This window comes from Rattus norvegicus, chromosome 16, assembly GCF_036323735.1.
Source record: "Rattus norvegicus strain BN/NHsdMcwi chromosome 16, GRCr8, whole genome shotgun sequence".
NCBI classification, from domain to species: domain Eukaryota; kingdom Metazoa; phylum Chordata; class Mammalia; order Rodentia; family Muridae; genus Rattus; species Rattus norvegicus.
In genome coordinates this window covers 1,394,672-1,415,213 of record NC_086034.1, presented here as the reverse complement: position 1 = coordinate 1,415,213, position 20,542 = coordinate 1,394,672, and the positions used below count along the sequence as shown (strand labels likewise).

At 44.7% G+C, this 20,542-nt stretch overlaps 1 pseudogene; it reads left to right on the top strand.

The window, feature by feature from the left end:
* Positions 1-14,561: 14,561 nt before the first annotated feature.
* Dctpp1-ps2 (dCTP pyrophosphatase 1, pseudogene 2) lies at positions 14,562-15,072 on the top strand (annotated as a pseudogene).
* Positions 15,073-20,542: the final 5,470 nt, after the last annotated feature.

Sequence of the window (20,542 nt, the reverse complement as noted above, 5' to 3'; positions counted from 1 at the left end):
TAGTTAGCTTTCACTTTCTTCCCTATACAGTCTTCTTTTATAGGATGACCCAGCTTCCCTGTGTTCAGGGATGATACAGGCACAAGAGAAAGTAAAATGTCTTAATAAAGAAAGGTCCCGAGGCTGGAGAGATGGCTCAGAAGCTAAGAGCACTGACTGCTCTTCCAGAGGTCCTGAGTTCAATTCCCAGCAACTACATGATGGCTCATAACCATTTGTAATGGGATCTAATGCCTCCTTCTGGTATGTCTGAAAACAGATACAGGGTACACACATTCATAAAATAAATAAAATCTTTAAAAAAAGAAAGAAAGAAAGAAAGGAAGGAAGGAAGGAAGAAAGAAAGAAAGAAAGAAAGAAGCTCAGGTATAGAACTCAGGAGTAGCATGGTATTATCTATTTGTTTTCTTACATCAAGCTACTCAATACATAATAGTTGAGTACAGCTGAGGAGACTTTCCCAGGGTTTGGGGGCCCAGGGCCCAGGTATCATTGAAAGTTCCTGTAAGAAAAATGAGGCAGAGCTGGTAGATCTGTGAGTTCAAGGTCAGCCTAGACTATAGAGTGAGCTCCAGGACAGCTAGGGCTGTTTCCTGTCTGGAAAAACAAAACAAAGAAAGAAATAAAAGGAAAGAAAAAGAAAGAGACAAAGACAGACAAGGCAGAGAAGAAGATAACAGGCTGAGACTGCTTTATTAGAACAGGGGCCTCAACCTTTCTGCAGGATGAAGGCTGTGCCTGCTTAGAGGGGCTAGGGGACCTGTGTACACACACACACACACACACACACACACACACTCACTCACATACACACTCACACACATACACACACTCACACTCACACACACTCACACACATACACACTCACACACTCATACACATACACACACAACTCACACACACATACACACACTCACACACACTCATACACACACACTCATACACACATACACTCACACACACATACACTCACACACATACACACACTCACACACTCATACACTCACACACACACTCACACACATACACACACTCACACACACATACACACACACTCATACACACATACACACACATACACTCACACACTCACACACACATACACACACTCACACACACATACACACACACTCACACACACATACACACACACACACACACACACACACACACGCACGCACACAAAGGTAGCTGACTGGAAGTTGCAGCTATTCTTTTAAGGTTTGACTGGAAGCAGGGTGGATTGTTTTCGATACCCGGGCATATTGTTTTTGATACCCAGACATATTGCTTTTGCAGGTGGATCGAAACAGTTGGGCTGGAGCTCAGTCGTTCTTTATGGCTAGGGGCTGTTGCCCAGGACATCCTGACTCAATCCCCATGACCCAAGGCTATCACCCAAGAGTTCCTATGGCTGGGTATGCTGGCACTTGGCTACTCTGCCTGCACTCTGGAAGTTGACACAAGGGAACTGGTGATGCAGTGAGGAGACAGTTGAGACTACACAGTAATTTCCAGTGGAGAGGAGGGGAGCTCCTACATTCTTAGGACAGGTCTGTCTAATGGAGAAGCAGATGCATCATAGATGCCACTTGTAATAAAGATCTTCAGGAAGAAACCCTACCGGTAAGTGATGTGTATCCAGAAAGCCTTCTGAGTCTGCTCACACAGCACCCACATCAAGTTGGACACAGCACCAGAGGTGGTGGTGGGGTGGATGGGTGGGGGTGCATGTCTTTAATCACAGCACTCAGGAGACAGAGGCAGGTGGATCTCGCAGTTCAAGACCAGAAACCCTGCCCAGGGGGAAAAAAGTTGGACGAAGCATCACAGTTGTGTCCACAGAGAGGCTGGGGACAGACAGATTCCTGAGGCTCACTGGCCAGCCACTGTAGCCAAGCTCTAGGCACAGTGAGAAAGACCTTGTCTCCAGCAATGCGGTAGAAAGTGACTGAGGAAGAGACTCCCAATGCTGACCTCTGACCTCCACATGAACACTCGTACACTGCACATACATCACCTTTTGGCCTTTGGGATTGGTTTTGTTTCCGCCATGATTTCTGCTTTTATCTTTGGGGTTGTTTTAGGCTCACACTGACCGTCTGGTTTGTAGAGCTCAACATCGAGACGGGATGTTTGCACAGTCTCTGGCTGTTTTCTAGTAAATGTGTTCATTACAAACCTTCCTCTAAATCCTGCTTTAGCTTCTTGCCAAGTTTAGACACTCGACACTTTTATCGCCTCTCAGTTATAAACAGATACTCGGGGGACATTGTTAGAATTTCAGCCTCAATCTATGGGTTACAAGTCCATGTCCAATTTTTATTTTAAAATTTATGCTTTTTTTTTTAAAAAGAAACCAGTTCTTCCCGTCATTTATTTCTCCCTTTAATGCTCGCTGATGAGAAAATGTACTCCCTTTAGGAGGCCATCTTCCTCGGTGGCCTTATTTTTGACTGTTCCACTTTTTTTTTTTAAGATTTATTTATTTTTATGTATATGAGTACACTGTCACTGTCCTCAGACACACCAGAAGAGGGCATCGGATCCCATTACACATGGTTGTGAGCCACCATGTGGTTACTGGGAATTGAACTCAGGACCTCAGGAAGAGCAGTCAGTGCTCTTAACCACTGAGCCATCTCTCCAGCCCTGTTCCAGTTTTTATAACGTTGCTTTAGAGTACATGCAAAAGTCCACTTCTAAATCGCTCTGCGAGCGTGCTGGGCAGGCTGTTCAGGCCTCTCGGCTGTCCTTTTCTCTTGCTTCCTGTCCCACCTATTAATGTCTAATGAGGCGGACTGATGTTTCCCCTATCTATGACCACCCAACAGCAGTGCTCGCCTAGATTTTATTCTCTCACCTCCCAGCTCTGCAGTCTTGGCTGCTTCTTGGAGAGAACATCACTTTCCATAAGGTTTTAAGAATCCATCCAAGTATAGTAGCTCACTTAACCACATCATATTGATAACAATGCACACAATGTTTGGGCTCATTTCTGCCTTCTATGTAAGAGCTACCATATGCTCACCCAGAACTCATTGTGCCCTGAGAATTATCACAGGCTGGAATTCTCTCATCCTGACTGGTAGACAGCTATTGCCTTAAAATCTTCACCCCCTTCATCCCCATCACTAGACTTCTCCTGACTTGGCAAAGGAAGAGTCAGAGCATGGGGTCCAGGGCAGCAAATACAAGTCACAAGGCTTGACAGTATCCCTTACCCCCTGAGCCATCTCATTGGCCCTAAAAATATAGTTGCTAATGTTAGAATTCACATATTTGAAAAAAGCCTCAGCTATAAATGGCTTCATGAAGCCAGGCTAAAAACATTTTTGTAAAAACAGAGTTGTATTTGTTTAGCTGCTCATGAGGCTTTCAGTATCTGAAAGTTCATTAATATCTCACTTTAATTAGTGTTTTGTTAAATAGACATTGCTTTCAGAAAACACATACAGTGTTGTTTAAGACTTCCTTAATGGGGTTGGGGATTTAGCTCAGTGGTAGAGCGCTTGCCTAGGAAGCGCAAGGCCCTGGGTTCGGTCCCCAGCTCCGGGAAAAAAAAAAAAAAAAAAAAGACTTCCTTAATGATATGTAATTTTTTTAAAGATTTATTTACATATTATGTATACAGCATTCTGCCTGCATGTATGCCTGTAGGCCAGAAGAGGGCACCAGATATCATTGTAAATGGTTATGAGTCACCATGTGGTTGCTGGGGACCCTGAAAGAGCAGCCAGTCAGTGCTCTTAACCACTGAGCCATCTCTCCAAACCCTCTGTATTTTTTTAAAATTACATTTATCTGCTTATTGTGCGTGCGTTATCATATGTCTGCACTCATGTGGAGGTCAGAGAACTACTGTTTTTTTTTTTCCCTCCACCACTTGAGGCCCTTGGATCAAACTCAAGTCATCAGGTTTGGTAGCAAGTTGCCTTTACCTGCTGAGCCATCTCATTGGTCCAACTATCTGCACTTAGTCATAGACTAAGCACAGGGAGCAGAGTAGGCAGAGCCAGGCTATCTCAAGAAAGGGGAGACGAGCAGAGGGTAAAGAATGAAGAAAACACACTGAGAGAAACAGGAGCAGAGCAGAGAGCGGGGGAGGGAGGGAGAGATGGAGGGAGGGAGACAGAGGAAACATAGCAAAACCAGAAAAATAGCAGGGTTACAGGGAGAAGGTAGCCAGTGAGCTGGAGGGAAGGAGTTTAGGGTGGGGAAGGAGATGGGGAGGGCTGGGATGCTAGCATGGACTCCGAAGTGTGTGTGATACTAGTGATACTGAGGGAGCCTGTCGGCCAGCATATGCTTTGGTGCGCTCATAGGCACCAATGTGCCCTTTCTGTCAGAGGCAGGGAAAACGACTCCTTTTGGGAGAGGGAAAACAGTTTCACACGTTCCTGAGGGATGAGGCTTGTGTCCAAAACCAGAAGTCCTCCTAGAGTTCGGTTGCACTCCTTTCTGGATATCTGGAGTTTGGAGAGTTGGAGCTTCCTTTGAATCTGACAATAAGAAATTATGGGGCTGGAGAGATGGCTCAGCGGCTAAGAGCACTGACTGCTCTTTCAGAGGTCCTGGGTTCAATTCCCAGCAACCACATGGTGGCTCACAACCATCTGTAACAGATTCTGGTGTATCTCAAGACAGCTACAATGTACTCATATACATTAAATAAATAAAATATTTTTAAAAATAAAAAAAAAAAGAAATTGTACTGCTTCCGTTTTGATTAGTCTGGATGTTCTTGGCCCTGAAATAAATCTTGACTAAATGAAAATAAATACATAAATAAATTCTTGGAGCAGGTTACCCAGCTCAGTAGATAGAATGCTTACCTTCTGTATGAAGCCCTTGTTCAATCCCCAGGTCTTCATAAGCCAGGCATAGTGACACACACTTGTAACCCCAACACCTGGGAAGGGAAGGCAGGAGAATCAGTGACAGAATCTAATTTGTCACATCAGAAAACAAAGTTGCCATCTCTCCTTGGTTCTGAATCCCTGGGGTATACCACTTCCCACCATGTCAACCCAGCCAGCAGTTTGATAGCAACTGGAGTTCCCTTACCAGAATCACTTCTCATGACTTCTCAATGGGGATAGGTTTATCTAGACGCTGCAGGACCCCTTCCTTGATGAATTCTTTACAAGGTAATGGAGGGAGAGGCTCAACCCTACTTAAACCTTGTCTTACTTTACTATAGAGTTTTTCTCTTTTAACTGTCTCATGTTCAAGTGGTTAAGGTGGCTGGATCTCCTACCCTTGCTTCCTCTGGATCTGACTTCTCATACCCCTGAAGTTGAAGTATTCATAGGAGATCTGGTCAGAGATAGGAAGTGATGGTAGCATTTATAGTCAGTTAGATGAGTAGCTGCTATATATCCCCGCCTTGTGTAGGACTGAGTCCCAGGAATGCTAGCTACTCTGACTCAGCCACAGATCCAGAGGTGGCATCTCAGCAGCAAATGTGCGACAGCACCTTTACTCAGGAATGCATCTGCACAGAGGAGGAACAGGTTCTGACATACATGGAACCAGGAACTAAGCCATGGAAACTCTTCCCGCCACCCTGTGTATAAAGTCGTAAGCATACGACACCATGTTTCGTCACTATTTAAAATGGGAATTCTCTCGACAGGGATTGCTCTCAGCAAAGAAACATCTACAGTTATGTCGAATAAATTTAAATACTTTTTAAAAGCAAATTCAGTAAATGTGTCTTATTAGAATTTCTCCACCATAAGCCACAAACTATAAAAGCGCTGTGAACAGAAGCATGCTTGTGTGTAAAATAGAATCTTACGCTTCTTCCTGTTGTGTTCCTGGGGATATAGAAACTAAAAAGTAATGGTCATCCCAGATGGGGCACCAATAACAAATCAAAGAAATGATTCCACACAAGTCCAACTTAGTGAAGGGTGAGTTGATTTGGGGTTCCCTACCAGAGTGTGGGTGAGGGGTGACTTTCAGGAATGAATCAAAGACAGCAGTATCAGCACAGAGACTCATGAAAGCTGGAGCAGGGCCAGTCGAAGCGTCTCCTCTACCCCTGAAATTTTTTCTGGTTATAGAACCTTGGAAAGGGGGCAAGTGTGAATCTTGTAATTTCAGGACTTTCCTGAGGCTTCTGAGTTTCTTTTACTTTCTGAGCTTGTAAATTAAAATTACTTCCTGAGTCTTACCTGGCATTTAGGAGGAAAGGTTTTAATTAGAGAAAAGAGCTACATCATATTGCCATCTTAACTAAATCTTGGTTTATAGGTTCTACTTTTTCCTGATGTCCTACATTTACTAAAAAAGATTACACTTAATAACAGCATAAAATGTATCTACAAGGATAACAAAGACCTTGACCCAACACTACAGTAAGAACATGCAGTAAGTACAAGAGTAGACATTGAGAAGGAAAAAACATCGATGTCCTGTGATACTGGGCTGATGCATGAAACGGTATAGAAATAATACCAACCCTGACAGCTGTCATTCAAATTTTCATGTGAAGAACCACATTGGGTGGTCCATACCTGTAATACCAACGATCTCAAGAAGGTGAGGCAGGCAAGAAAGCAAGAGTTCGAAGCCACCATGAACTCTGTAGAGATCCTTTTTAAAACATGAGAAAAAAAAAACCATGTATTTTCAGTAAAAATAGCAAACTTTTTTTTTGCAAGATATGGTATAGTTGATGTCTATATGCAGGTGAGGGCAGGCACAAGATAAGGCAAGGCCTGTAAGGCGGGCATTGAGTTTTGAGGAGAGGAGGGAGAGAGGAGAAAGAAGAGGAAGAATCAAGATGAAGGAGGAGAAGGGTGATCCAGATCTGTGTGGCCTTAAGAGGCCACAGGTAGTTATGGATATTTCATAAGGGATGGAATTTTATAGGACAGTTTGTCTTATCTAGGTGGGCAGCTTCTATCACTATCGATTGGTGGTGAGTTTATTGTGCGGATGTTTTGTGGAATGAGAAGATATAAATCTGATGCTAAATTACAAGCTTATTGAGTTTTGACTGGAGTTGTGACTATAACCACGGGGAGGGGGGTTGGGGAGGGGATGCTGGGAACGTGAACAGAGTCCGCAGCAAGAGAGTTACAAGAGGGAGGCCGCTGCTGGGCTCTGAGAGTAGCCAGCAGCAGTGTGCGATGGGTTGGGAGCTTAGTGGTTGAGACGTTTTGTTGATTGAGATGAAAATACCGGACAGATGCCATGTGGCCCTACAGTACCAGCACTATCGTGGGTTGGCGTATCTTTTTAAAAAATATTTACTGCTACAATGTTGTTTCATACATCTGTAATCCCAGCACTAGAAAAGATGGGACAGGAGAACCCTGAGTTTAAGGCCCACCCATGTTACCTGAAAGCTGAAGGCTAGCCTGGACTGTATAATGAGGCCTTATCTCAACAAAATAAAACCAAGGAGCTGGGACGCAGCTCAGTGAGAGAGCTTAGCATGTGTAAGTTCTGGATTCAATCCCCAGTACTAAAAGGAAGGAGGGAAGAAGGAACAAGGGAAAGAAATGAACCATGTGATCATCCTGAGAAAACTGAAGAGTCTTTCTTATCAGATTTCCTGGAAGCCTCTTACTGTTAGGAAACTGTCAGGAAAGCCTCCTCAGCTATAAACTTTGTTTCCTGAATATTTGTTGACTCTAAGTCCTCTTCTCCCTCCATTCCCTAGATACTACAATCCTGAGCTGCAGGTCCTCCTGGTCTAGACTGGCCTCTGCTAAGCTGGCCTGCCCTAGGGCCTTCATACTGGTAGGTCTTCCTGAATCCCACCTCTCTCAAATCTCCCCTCCAAGGTGAGCAAGATGTAGATCTAACTTTGTCACTGTCTAGAAACTTCTGCAGATTCTCCAGGAACAAAACAAATTCAGTCCTTAACCTGATGTTAACTCTACAGAAGAGATGGCTCAGTGGTTAAGAGAGCCGACTGCTCATCCAGAGGTCCTGAGTTCAATTCCCAGCAACCACATGGTGGCTCACAGCCATCTATTCTGGTGTGTCTGGAGACAGCTACAGTGTATTGGTATCAGAAAATAAATAAATAAATCTTTTTAAAAAATCTGCTTTCAATAAACCTCCTAAAGCTGAAGATGATCCTGAGAGAAAGGGAGAGACAGTGTGAGCACGGGATGGAGAAGGACACAGTGGAATTCAGGGAGGACACTGCAGGGCACCTGGCTGCTGAGTCAGAGTTAGGTAGAGGCAGTCAAGTGAGAAAGCAGCCATTTTGTTCCCAGGAGCCACTTCCAGTCCATAGCCAAGCTAAGTTTCTGTTTCTCCAAGCTGGGCTGCACCCACACAGTACCATAGAGTATACCAAAAACAGACCCCCATCCCTGGCCACTTGCTTGGAAATGTTCCCTATCCCTTGTTCCATGGCCCACTTTCATTAACTGCCTGGTCTTCTGTCTGTTAACTTTTGTAACAGACTTACATGTGAAGTCCTCCACTCTGTGGTTTTTGCCTATTTAAGAAGGGCTTGAAAAAAATTGGCTTCTGTGCTGGTCTGGTGAATCTCACAGTAGAGGGAGACAGCCACCATTCAGCTCTGATGGGTTGATGGTCTTTCTCCTCACTTCTGTAGAATTTTTTTTAAAGATTTATTTATTTTTATTTATATGAGTACACTATCGCTGTCTTCAGACACACCAGAAGAGGGCATCAGATTCCATTACAGATGGTTGTGAGCCCCCATGTGATTGCTGGGAATTGAACTCAGGACCTCTGGAAGAGCAGTCACTGCTCTTAACCGCTGAGCCATCTCTCCAGTCCAGAAAGCAGATTCTTTAATAAGATTTATTTATATACTTTATGTATATGGGTGTTTTGTCTGCACGAATATGTGCACACTGAAAGAGGGCATCAGATCCATGGTACTACAGTTATAAGCTTGTGAGCCAGCACTTTGTGGGTGCTGAGAATTGAACTCAGGACCTCTGGAAGAGCAACCAGCATCCTTGACCACTGAGCTATCCCTCCAGTCCCAGAAAGCACATTATAACAAACAGTAAATAAAGCATCCTGTGAGATACTTTATATATGATTTTCCCAGCCAGTTTAGCCAGGAGGATCTGTTGTGGTGTAGGGCATGAAGAAAACGGGCCATGTGGCTACATACACACTTTTCAATTTCTCCAAGGGGATTTGTATTGCTAATGTAATGATGACCCGTTCATCATATGCTGAAGGACTTTAGAGTCCTCCTGCAGAGAAGCGCGTCTCTGCCTGTAAGAGCATCCTTGACGTTCTCTCAGCCGCATGCTCTCCCGGATGCTTGAGTTTTCACGGGTGTCTAAGTGAAGTCTCAGCTCAACTTATTTTTAAAGTATGAGTCATCCCGTAACTGGCAGCAGAAAGTATCACTCTGAAGAGAATCTCAGCCTCACAGGCACACCATGCCTTTGCAAAACCGGGTATGAAAAAATTCTCTTAGCGGTTAAGTGCCTTCAGAGAGCACAGCCTGTCTCCAGGTGTGTGCTCGGAAATACAGGGTGGGGTTTATCAGTACAGCGGAGCTGTGTGCTTGCCTGCCCCCTATCGAGTCCTCGAGGAATTGCTTTAACACTTTGCGGGTTGGCAGCTCTCAGCCCACGTGGAGCAGCGCTAAATAAACAAATACAAATACAAATATGGGTTTTGAACTTGAGTCCCCTCTCTGTTGTAGCGGTGCTGCTGAGGGTGAGAAGCCTCTACAAGACTTCAGAATTCGCTTGTTCATCTCAGCAGGTGAAGCAGATAGCCTGCAAAAATACTAAGCACCCTGCAGTGGGTCCTATTTCTCTCTCCCCTTCAGCTCCTGGGAGCTAAGCTGGAAATGATGAGAGACCATAGAAACGGGGCTAACCACTCAGGTCTTAACAGTTGGGAGTACAGACTCAAGTATGTGTTATTGGCAAGATATTCTACAGCGGTGGTTCTCAATAAAAATCATAAAATCATCTTGTCGCTACTTCGTAAGTGTAATTTTGCTACTATTATGGATATCATCACAGCCCACAGATTGAGAAACACCACTCTAAAGGCTTAGCTTGCTACAGGCAGAGTTCTAGGGAATCTTCTCTGTGGGTCAGAGTTGGGTATAAGGAGATCCTGCAAACCAGTCTTGTGCAGGAGACTGAAGGTCAGTCCTCCACGATGGAAAGGGGGGAACCTTTAAGAGGAGGAGCAGCCTAGTGTGGTGTATTGTCTCCTGGTGTGGGTGCTGCATCCTCTGTCGGTTCCTGAGATGGTGAATTGTTACAAATGGACAAGACAGGAGCTTCTGTCTTTGGCTTCTTGTCCCATTATGTAATCTCTCATTCTTTTTTGTATTCCTACAGTGATGCTACTTACCACCTAGTGGTAAAGGCAGGAAGTTCTTGGCAGAGATACAGCAGTGTGGTTTGAATTCTTGGCTCACAAGCGGTGAGCTAAATAAGCCTCTTTTCTTGCCAGGCACCTAGCCTTAGGAACTTTGTTATAGCAGCAGAACCCAGACTGACAACAGAATCCTGAAGAAAAGCATGGCCTCTCCCTTGTTTCTTTTTCTCACTAGTTCACTTTACTGTCAACACACATGGACCACATCCCGGGGAGCATCAGGGACTGGTGTTTCCACCAGTGTATCCATCAGATACTATATGTTTCCGATTGTTTCACTCCTGGTCTCCAGGTCTAGGCTCATTCTCACCCTAAAGTTCATTAGTATTGTGTAAGCCAAGGAATTTAAAGTGGAAAAAATTTAAGTGGACTCCAGTCAGCTGTTTGCCAGCTGAGTGGCTGTGGGTAAAATATTTAGTCATTACCTGTACAACAGAAACAAAAAACTCTGCTTTTCACACAGAACAGTTCCACAGACTCTTTCTGTAGAGATTGCTGCAGTCATCGACAGTTTCTGGCTAGAAACACCACGGTGGCTGAGAATCTGGCTTTGAGGGCAAGGCGTGTTACTCCTGTGATCCTGTTGAAGGGCCCTAGTTCTTACTGAAGTGTAAGAGTTATTAAGAAACTTGGCCTGGTAGAAAATAGACAGGTTATGGGGTTCCTGTGAAGGACCCTAGGGGTATTTGCCAGCCTTACACCTACCGCCTCAGATCAATCTTCCCGCCTTAGGTCAAAGCTAGGCCAAATTTCATTCTCCACCCACAGTTCTTAGGAAGAGCAGGGACATTCTTGAAAAACTACAGAATGTGCTGACTGATAGTCACCTGACCCTCTGGTCCCAGAAAGAGTTCGAATGCTTGTCATATGCTTGCTAGCCAATAGATTCAAAGGTTAATATGTTAAGCCAATAAGTTTAAGCTACAACCTTGCTGATATAACCTGTACCCCTAAAAAAGTATAAAAACTGCTTGCTATAGCCATTCGGGGTCGTCTTTTAGTCACTTGCCACAAGGGGCTGATTGAAGGTCGGCCCCAATGCACTGGGAAAATAAACCTCTTGCATTTGCATTGAACTCCGTTCTTGTGTCTCAGTTGGAGGGGGGTGGGGTGGGGTGTCTTCCGATAGTTAAGACTCACTTCAAACCTTACACTGAGGCAAAGCACCTGCTCAGCTACGCTTGCAGTTTGTAGCCTAGCATAACTGTTGCCTGAGTGGCTTCATACAGCAGTAAATGAATGCAGATGTGGAGACCCACATTCAAACATCAGGCAGAGCTTGGGGCATCTTAAGGAAGAGTGGGAGATAGACATGAATAGGGCGTCAAGGACACCACAAGTGTCAGACCCTCCTGGTGGTCGTGTCCCCTGGTGAACTTGGGGTATATATTCTGTGAACCTCAGTGAAAGCTTTGGCATTTTTTTTTTATTCTTTTTTTTCGGAGCTGGGGACCGAACCCAGGGCCTTGCGCTTGCTAGGCAAGCGCTCTACCACTGAGCTAAATCCCGAACCCCTTTGGCATTCTTTTTTAACATGAACGACCCGAGTGTGTGTGTGTTGCTTTTAAACTCCATGGGCCTATGCTCGGTTCTTGGTACTGTGATGGTGTGGGAGCCAACAAGTGGAGGTCCCACCAAGATCGGGTAGAGAGGAGTCCCTGATGGGGTTATTCCACAAAGCCGGCCAGCGAAGAAAAAGGAATGTATTAGGTGAGTGCACAGTGAAGAAAAGTTTTCACACCATGGGAACCTCGAGTTCTACTTTACAGCTAATGGATGAGATAGTTGCTCTATTCAAACAACGGGGAACGGGGTAAAGGTAAGAACAGCTAAAGAATTTATTAAAACTTTAGAAAAGACTAGTCCCTGGTTTGTTCATTGAGGAGGACTTAGTATTCCTGATTGGGAACAGGTTAAGACAGATTTGCAAAGAACGATGTGGAGAGATGGCCCTGAGAGTATTCCTGTTGCCACGTTCTCTTTGTGGAGATTGGTCAAGGATGCTCTATTGAGAACTAATGCTAAAATAAGGGGGCAAATGTCAGAAATAGAAAGAACATTTGGAGCGGCACAGGATGATGCCTCTCGTAAGTCTTTACAAACCTCTGATTCAGATCAGGATTCTAGCTCAGAAAAGGATGCAAAAGAGACAGCAGAAGAAGAAATAGAGGTGCCTAAGAGGAAGATTAATAAGTGCAGGGTTGCTAAAAAATCAGAATCTTGTCCTCCTAGTGAAAATCCCTTCTTTAAAGGAGAGGGAGCCACTGATCCTCCCACCTATGAACCCTATCCTTCCTTGGAGTGGTGTTGTGAAGACAAGGCTCCAAGGAGAGGGGTAATTTCTCCTGAGCCTCCCCCTGGACAGGGAGTGACGTTTCCTGTTGTTGAGGTCCTGGACCCCAGCAATGCAGGTCAATCCATCAGACAGCATGTTCCTCTGAGTTTTCAGGAGTTGAAAAACCTGAAAGAAGCAGTCTGTGCTTATGGTTCCCTTGTTCCCTCTATTTCTACTACTTTTTGAATCTTGTGTTATGTCTAATCTGACTCCTGGAGATTGGCAGCAATTATGTAGGGCAGTATTGAATGGGGGAGATCACTAAGGAGGGGAGAATATCAAGAACAATGTGCGCAACTAGCTAGACTTAATGCACAAGCAGGTTTTCCCCAAAGAAATCTAGAAATGCTGACAGAAGCAGGACAATATGCAGCCCTTCCAACCCAGATTCAATATGATCCTGCCATTTATGCTCAAATCTCCTCAGCGGCAGTTAGAGATTGGAAGGCCTTGCCTAATAAGGCAGCGGGAAAACAATTATCCAAGATGACACAAGGACCGTCGGAGCCTTTTCAGGAATTTGTGGATAGATTATTACAGTTGGCTGGGAGGCTGTTTGGAGATGTTGATACCGCTATGTCCACAGTAAAACAATCAGCGTATGAGAATTCTAATAAATGGTGCAAGGAAGCTATTAGACCTCATAAGAGTAGGAGTATAATTAACTATATTAAATTGTGCAAAGAGATAAATGGGAATTATGTGATGGGACAAGTCTTAGCTGCAGCCATGCAGAAGGGAGGGAAATGGAGGGACAAAAACATGTTTTGGGCATGAACAACCTGGACATTTTAAAAGAGAGTGTCCTCAGAACAAAAATACAGGAGGCCCTGGATTATGCCCTCAGTGCTGTAAAGGCTATCATTGGAGAAATGAGTGCAGATCTAAGCAAGATGTTGAGGGACAGCCTTTACACCTTCCTGGAAACAGGAGATGAGGCCCACTCCAGGGCCTTCAAACCATAGTGTACAGAGCTATGAAAACTTCTATGAACCTACCCCAATTCAGTTTATCCCTCAAACCAACTCCTTCATGCCAAAGACCTTGTCAGAGATAACCCAGGAAGCACAGGGCTGGACCTCTGCTCCTCCACCAAGCAGTATTAACAGATCAAATGGGCCTCCAGACACTTGGCACTGGGGTACATGGGCCCTTAACCCCTGGGAGTATAGGCCTTTTACTAAGTTGCAGCAGTGCCTTGATGAAAGAAATAAGAATTTTCCCTGGAATGATCAACTCTGTTTTTACTGGAGAAATTAAAATGGTTTCTGTAAAAAAAGGAGCTGTAGTTACTCAAGGGAATAGGATAGCTCAGTTGGTTCTTTTGCCCCGGTTTTATCCTAACAATCCTGTGTTTAAATCCGCCCATGGAAATCAAGGTTTCGGGTCCACTGGGCCCAGAGCACATTTTGGGTGTCCTCCTTAGAGAAGCGTCCCACACTCACTCTGTGGGTTGAAGGAAAGCCCCTGCATGGGCTCCTAGATACCGGAGCTGATACCACTGTGATAGCTTAAGCCTTCCGGCCAAAGTCCTGGTCCTTACAGATATCTCACTCCACCTTACAAGGAGTGGGGACAGCCACAGCTCCTCAAACAAGCAGCAAGATTCTTAAATGGAGAGACGAGGAAGGGCATGAGCCTTTTGTTTTAGAGCAGATACCTATCAACTTGTGGGGACGAGATGTGCTCAATGATATGGGGGCTGTGCTGACAACTCAGCCTGTATGAAACGTGATGAGGAAACAAGGCCTCGTTCCAGGGAGAGGATTGGGCAAGAATTTACAAGACAAACCTTATAGTGTAAGTGAAGAGCTAAAAATAACTCATGATAAAACAGGCTTGGGTGGGACTGGTGGGCGGAATGTCCCAAGCTGGTACTGGTGCGTGGTAATGCGGGGCAAGAAGACTCTGCTGCTGCCGGCCAGTTCAGCTTCAGCCTGGAGCCCACGCTTGAGGACATCTGACGCCTCCATGCAGAATTTGCTGCTGAGCGAGACTGGGAGCAGTTCCACCAGCCTCGGAACCTGCTCCTAACTTTGGTGGGAGAAGTGGGCAAGCTGGCAGAACTCTTTCAGTGGAAGTCTGACGAAGAGCCTGGTCCTCAGGCGTGGCAGCCAAAGGAGAGAGCAGCCCTTCAGAAGGAGCTTAGTGATGTCCTCATTTACCTGGTGGCATTAGCAGCCCGTTGCCATGTGGACTTACCTCGAGCAGTAATTTCCAAAATGGACACCAACCGCCAACGTTACCCAGTCCATCTGTCCCGAGGTTCTGCCTGCAAGTACACAGACTTGCCCCGTGGGACCCTCTCTGAAAACAAGGCTGTGGGATCTGGAGGCCCTGCCTCTGAGTTGAGAAACCAGGCTTCCACCTAGAAACACAGTGCTAGTCTGGTCTTTTTTAAGTCATAGACCTGGGCCTGGTGTTTTCTCTCTCAATAAAATGACGTAAGGAAAAAAAAAAAAAACAAACCAGGCTTGGGAAATTTATCCTAAGGGTCACTGTTAATAAGCCTCCTTATGTTAAACCTTTGCCCATCACCTGGAAGTCAAATGATCCGGTGTGGATTCCACAGTGGCCCCTGTCCAAGGAAAAATTGGAGGCAGCTCATCAATTAGCACAGAAACAGTTACAAGCTGGTCATGTTATTCCTTCCACTTCTCCTTGAAATACACCCATCTTTGTGATTAAGAAAAAGTCTGGGAAGTGGAGATTATTACAATACTTAAGGGAAATTGATAAAATTATGATACCTATGGGACCTACTCAGCCTGGTCTCCCTTCTCCTGTAGCTATAACAAAAGATTGGCATATGATAGTTATTGATTTAAAGGATTGTTTCTTTACTGTTCCACTAGATCCTAAAGACTGTGAGAGATTTGCTTTTAGCATTCCTTCCAAAAATTTTCAGGAGCCTTTTCATCACTATCATTGGGTCGTGTTACCTCAGGGGATGGCCAATAGTCCTACTATGCGTCAGGTGTATGAAGCCTCTGCCCTAAAGCCTTTGAGGTGGAAGTATTCACATATATATATTGTCCATCCCATGGATGACATTTTAATGGCGGATCTAGATGAAAAGGCATTGCTGACAGCATATGCGGACTTACAAGATGATTTGGGTGCTTCTGGATTAGTAATTGCCCCTGAGAAGGTTCAAAAGAACTTCCCATATCAATATTTAGGACATGAATTATTACAAAAAGGAAGTTGCCCACAAAAACTTAAAATTAGATTAGATACACTAAAGACCTTAAATGACTTTCAAAAGTTATTAGGGGATATAAATTGGCTTTGACCAACATTAAAATTAACCATGGGACAATTGAAGCCATTATTTGATGTTTTAAAAGGTAATTCCTCTCCGAATTCACCTGGACAATTAACTCCAGAAGCTCGTGAATGCTTAAATCTAGTACAACAGGCTTTGAAAGAGGCTCACCTTAATTATATTGATTATGCTAAGCCTCTTTCATTTTTGATTTTTGTATCTGCTCATTTTCCTACTGGGCTTTTTTGACAAAATGGCCCTTTAATGTGGGTTTGTTTACAAGCTTCACCTGTAAAAATAGTGATGGCTTATCCTCGGGCTGTTGCTAAATTAGCATTCAAAGCACAAAGTATTAGCTTACAGACCTTTGGCAAGGAACCAGATCTTATTATTACTCCATATACCAAGGAGCAGTTACAATATTTAGCCCAGGGATTTAAAGATCGGGCTATTTTTAATATGTGCTGTTGTTAGTCAGTTTGAAAACCATTATCCTGATAGTAAGATTTGCCAGTTTTTAAAAAATGCATCCAGTAATTTTTCAAGAAATTATTTCTGGTTCCCCTTTGCAAAAGGCTCATTTAGTATTTACTGATGGTTCCTCCAAGGGATGTGCTGCAGTAGTGTCTGGAGGGAAGGTAGAGGTTATAAAAATTCCTAATTGTTCTGCACAGCTAGCAGAATTGAACACTTTACAACTAGCTTTGGTTACATTTCCGATGAGCCTTGTAACATATACAGATAGTGTATCTGTGTATATACACTGATAGTGTATATGTGTCTCAGATTGTTTCACCCCTTGAGACCGCTGCCTTTGTTGTTCCTGTTTCATCCATTTGTGCCTGCTTATTACAAGTACAGGCTTTGCTATGGCAGTGTCAGGAACCTATTTTGTGGGCCATGTAAGAGGACATTCTATGTTACTCTGCCCCTTAGCACAAGGCAATGAATTGGCTGATTCTTATACTCAGTCTTCATGTTATTATATGATAATGAATTGTACTGCCTATGATAAAGCTTTACAAATGCACAAAAAAATCTCATCTTAATGCTAATTCTTTGAGGGTTCACAATGGAGTAACTAAAGAACAAGCAGCCCAAAAGTCAGTCAATGTCCCCTGTGTGCCCCATTTATTTTCTCTCCCAATTTGGGAGTTAACCCAAGAGGGTTACGGTCTAATGATATTTGGCAAATGGATGTTACCCATATTGCTTCCTTTGGGAAATTACCGTTTGTCCATGTGTCTATTGATACCTATTCTTTGCCTCTGCACATAGTGGAGAGAAAATTAAAGATGTTAAAAGTCACTGCTTACAGGCCTTTGCCTTTAAGGGAGTCCCACGACAATTAAAATCTGATAATGGCCCAGCATATACTAGTGGGCCTTTTAAGAAATGTTGTGAGGATTATGATATTGTACATAAAACTGGCTTTCCTTATAATCTTCAAGGACAAGCCATAGTAAAAAGAGCTCATTTAACACTTAAGAATTATCTTGAAAAAAAAACAAAAACAGGGGACCAGATTTCCCCACCTGCTAGACTTTCCTTAATAATAAACTTTTCCATATTTTAAGTTTTTGTTAGTAGATAAGAATAATTGTTCGGCAGCAGATAGACATTGGAAAGGAATGAGATGTAAGGAAGGTCTGGTCCGTTGGAAAGATTTGCGCTCAGGATTGTGGAAGGGACCTGACTCTGTGTAAGTTAGGGTTACGGGTTCTGCTTGTGTTTTTCCTACAGATTCTGAAGCACCCATTTGGGTTCCTGAGCACTGTGTACGTCTTGTCGCCACCAATAGGACCACAGGAAAAGCAGCTGTTCTGTTTGTTGACTAATTGCTGGGAACACGCAGGTTCAGCTCTTGTGGTTCAGGTCCCTGGAATCCTTCCTATGCCCTTGGATGAAGATGGAGCATTTCCCCTCACTTTATATTGTCACAAAAGAGATTTTGGCTGCAGTCATTGTTACCGCTGCTGTGCGTCCTCCCACCATCAGTGCTCTTAATGGTGCTCCTTGCTGCGGCCATTGCTGCACGTCCCGTCCCACCTCGGCCTGTGCTCCCAACCCTCTGTGCACCGCTGCATGCCAGAGGAGGAGGCCGAACTCCAGCCGTTAACCCTCCCCCTCCCCATTCCCTGTTGCCGCCATGGCTGGTGTTGCCATTTTGCAGTCTGTGGCCTCTGCTCACACACTGGATAAACTGTCTGGAGACGTCTGCAGCTTTAACCGTTCAGTATGGTTTGAATAACGGTCGGGTTTGCTGTGGGATGCTCATGTGCCTTCTTGCTTATACTGTTTTTGTTGCTGAGTGGTGCTATGTTGGGAATAGTGTTGACTATTTCTTCACAGGAATGCCTTCGGCGTGAAGCTGCTGAGGACCAGGGAACTCTCCAGGGTCGGCTGATCCTGAACCATCATGGGAAAGACTTTGGCATCTTCACTGCTATTGTAGCAGCCATTGCTGCTGCAACCACTGGGTCTGCAGTGTCTGGAATTGTCCTCCCCAATCTGATGTTAAGGCAAGCACAGTGGGTAAACTTTCTCGAGTAGTTGCTGACAATTAGGAATTCTAAATTTAAATCAACAGTTAGTGCTTTTACAGGAACAGCTTGATCTCTTATTTTCACATATGTTTGTGTAAAACCTTACAATGGCCCTTGGTGTTATGTCCCTCGGTGTTATGGCCCTCGGGTGCCGCAGTTGTTGGCCTTGTGCTTCTTATCACATGGGCGGACAACATTTCCAGTCCCAGGCAGCAACGAAGCAAGTGTTGCTCTCCTTGTCGGAAGACAATCCCTCTGCCCAAATCTGGCTCAGCCAGAAGTAGTTAGCCCAAGACAGGTAACTCTTTAGGACTGATACCCACCTAAGACAAGGGCTCTGGACCGTCAGAGATTCCCAGAGACAGACAAGGGGTTGGCTCCCCAAAGTGTCCTGAGACAGGCACTACTTAAAAAAATAAAAAAAGGGGGACTTGTCAGACCCTCCTGGGCCCCATCAGTGTTTGACCCCTGCTGAGCCTTGTTGATACATGTGGAAGCCTTTTGTTCCTAACAAAGGAACATCCTGACCTTTCCGTTTGCCCTGGGCGGGTACACCTGGGTGGTACACCTGGGTGGTAACACTGTTAAATCAGTTCCTGTTTTTCCGTTCCTGCTTCTTTGTTCCTGAGGGCCTAAGTCTGTTTTTCCACTGTGCTTCCTGGACTTCTCCACCCGGTGAACTTGGGTATATATTCTGTAAGAGCTTTGGCATTCTTTTTCTTAACACGAATGACCCGAATCTGTGTGTTGTTTTTAAACCCTGCAGGCCTACACTCAGTTCTCGGTACCATGATGTGCAGGCGCCGACAAGAAGAAGACTGTAGGTCAACTAACCTGGGCCCAGTGGGACTCACAGAGACTTGTGAGGAGCATGCAGCGGCTGGAGCTAGGACCCCTACATATTTGTAGCAGATATGCAGTTTGGGCTTCATGTGGGTCCCCTAGTTACTGGAGCGGGGACAGTCTGACTCTGTTAGCTGTCATTGGATGCCCTTCATCTTCCTCTTTGGACCTCTGCAAGAAAGGATGAGCCTAGTCCTGCTGGCACTAGGTGTCCCAGGGTGTGGTGGTACGCAAGGGGGCTCCCCCTTCTCCTCAGAAAAGGGGAGGAGGTGATGAAAGGAGGGATTTGTAAGGGTGGGACTGGGAGGAGGAGGGCTGCAATCAGGATGTAAAGTGAATAAAAATAAATAAATTATTGAAGAAAAAGGAGTTATGGGTTTGGCTGCATTTGAATTCTAACTCTCCTAAGTTCAGCTGCAGAAGTCTTGTGTCTTCATCCGCATGTGCAAAACAGGGCTGCTCCTACGAACTCAAGCACACATGCGTCGATAACATCTCTCGCTGCTAGTTATCTTGAAGCTAATGAGGACGGGAGCTAGAAAACATCCCTGGAGGGCAGAAGTTCCCCCAGCAATTCCAGTAAAGGGATCAGGTTTCTGTTTCCTCTCTGAAATAAGCTCCTCCCTGTACACCCATTCTCAACCTCCCTGATGCTGTGACCCTTTAATTCGTGTGCTGACGACTCCAAACATAAAACCATTTCTGTTGCTACTTCTTAACTGTAATTTTGCTAGTTATGGATCGAACTATCTGATATGCAGAATATCTGATATGGGACCCCCCAAAAGGGTGGCAACCCACAGATTTAGAACCACTGTTCTAAAGACTCCCTCTACAAGACCACACACTCCAAAGAGTGAAAGGAGGCACCCAGACCTGTACCACCTGGGCTGGCCAGATCATTACTCTCCTCACAGTTTTTCCACAAATCCTTAACAACCCAAGAATTGTTGCTTGGTGACACCCACTCCCCAGAGCTCCACTAGCCACGGAGATACTCACTCAGCTTTCTCTTCCTCTTAAGACTCTTTCACCCCTTCAGTCTGTGACTCTAAGTTCTTCAAATCTGAAAGACTGTCATGTTAAAACAAACAAAAACAAACCAACAACCGAAGCAAATGACTGTTTTGTCTATTAACATACCAAATCGAAGGCTGGCCTGCAGGTGCTCTCAGCTTCGCAAAT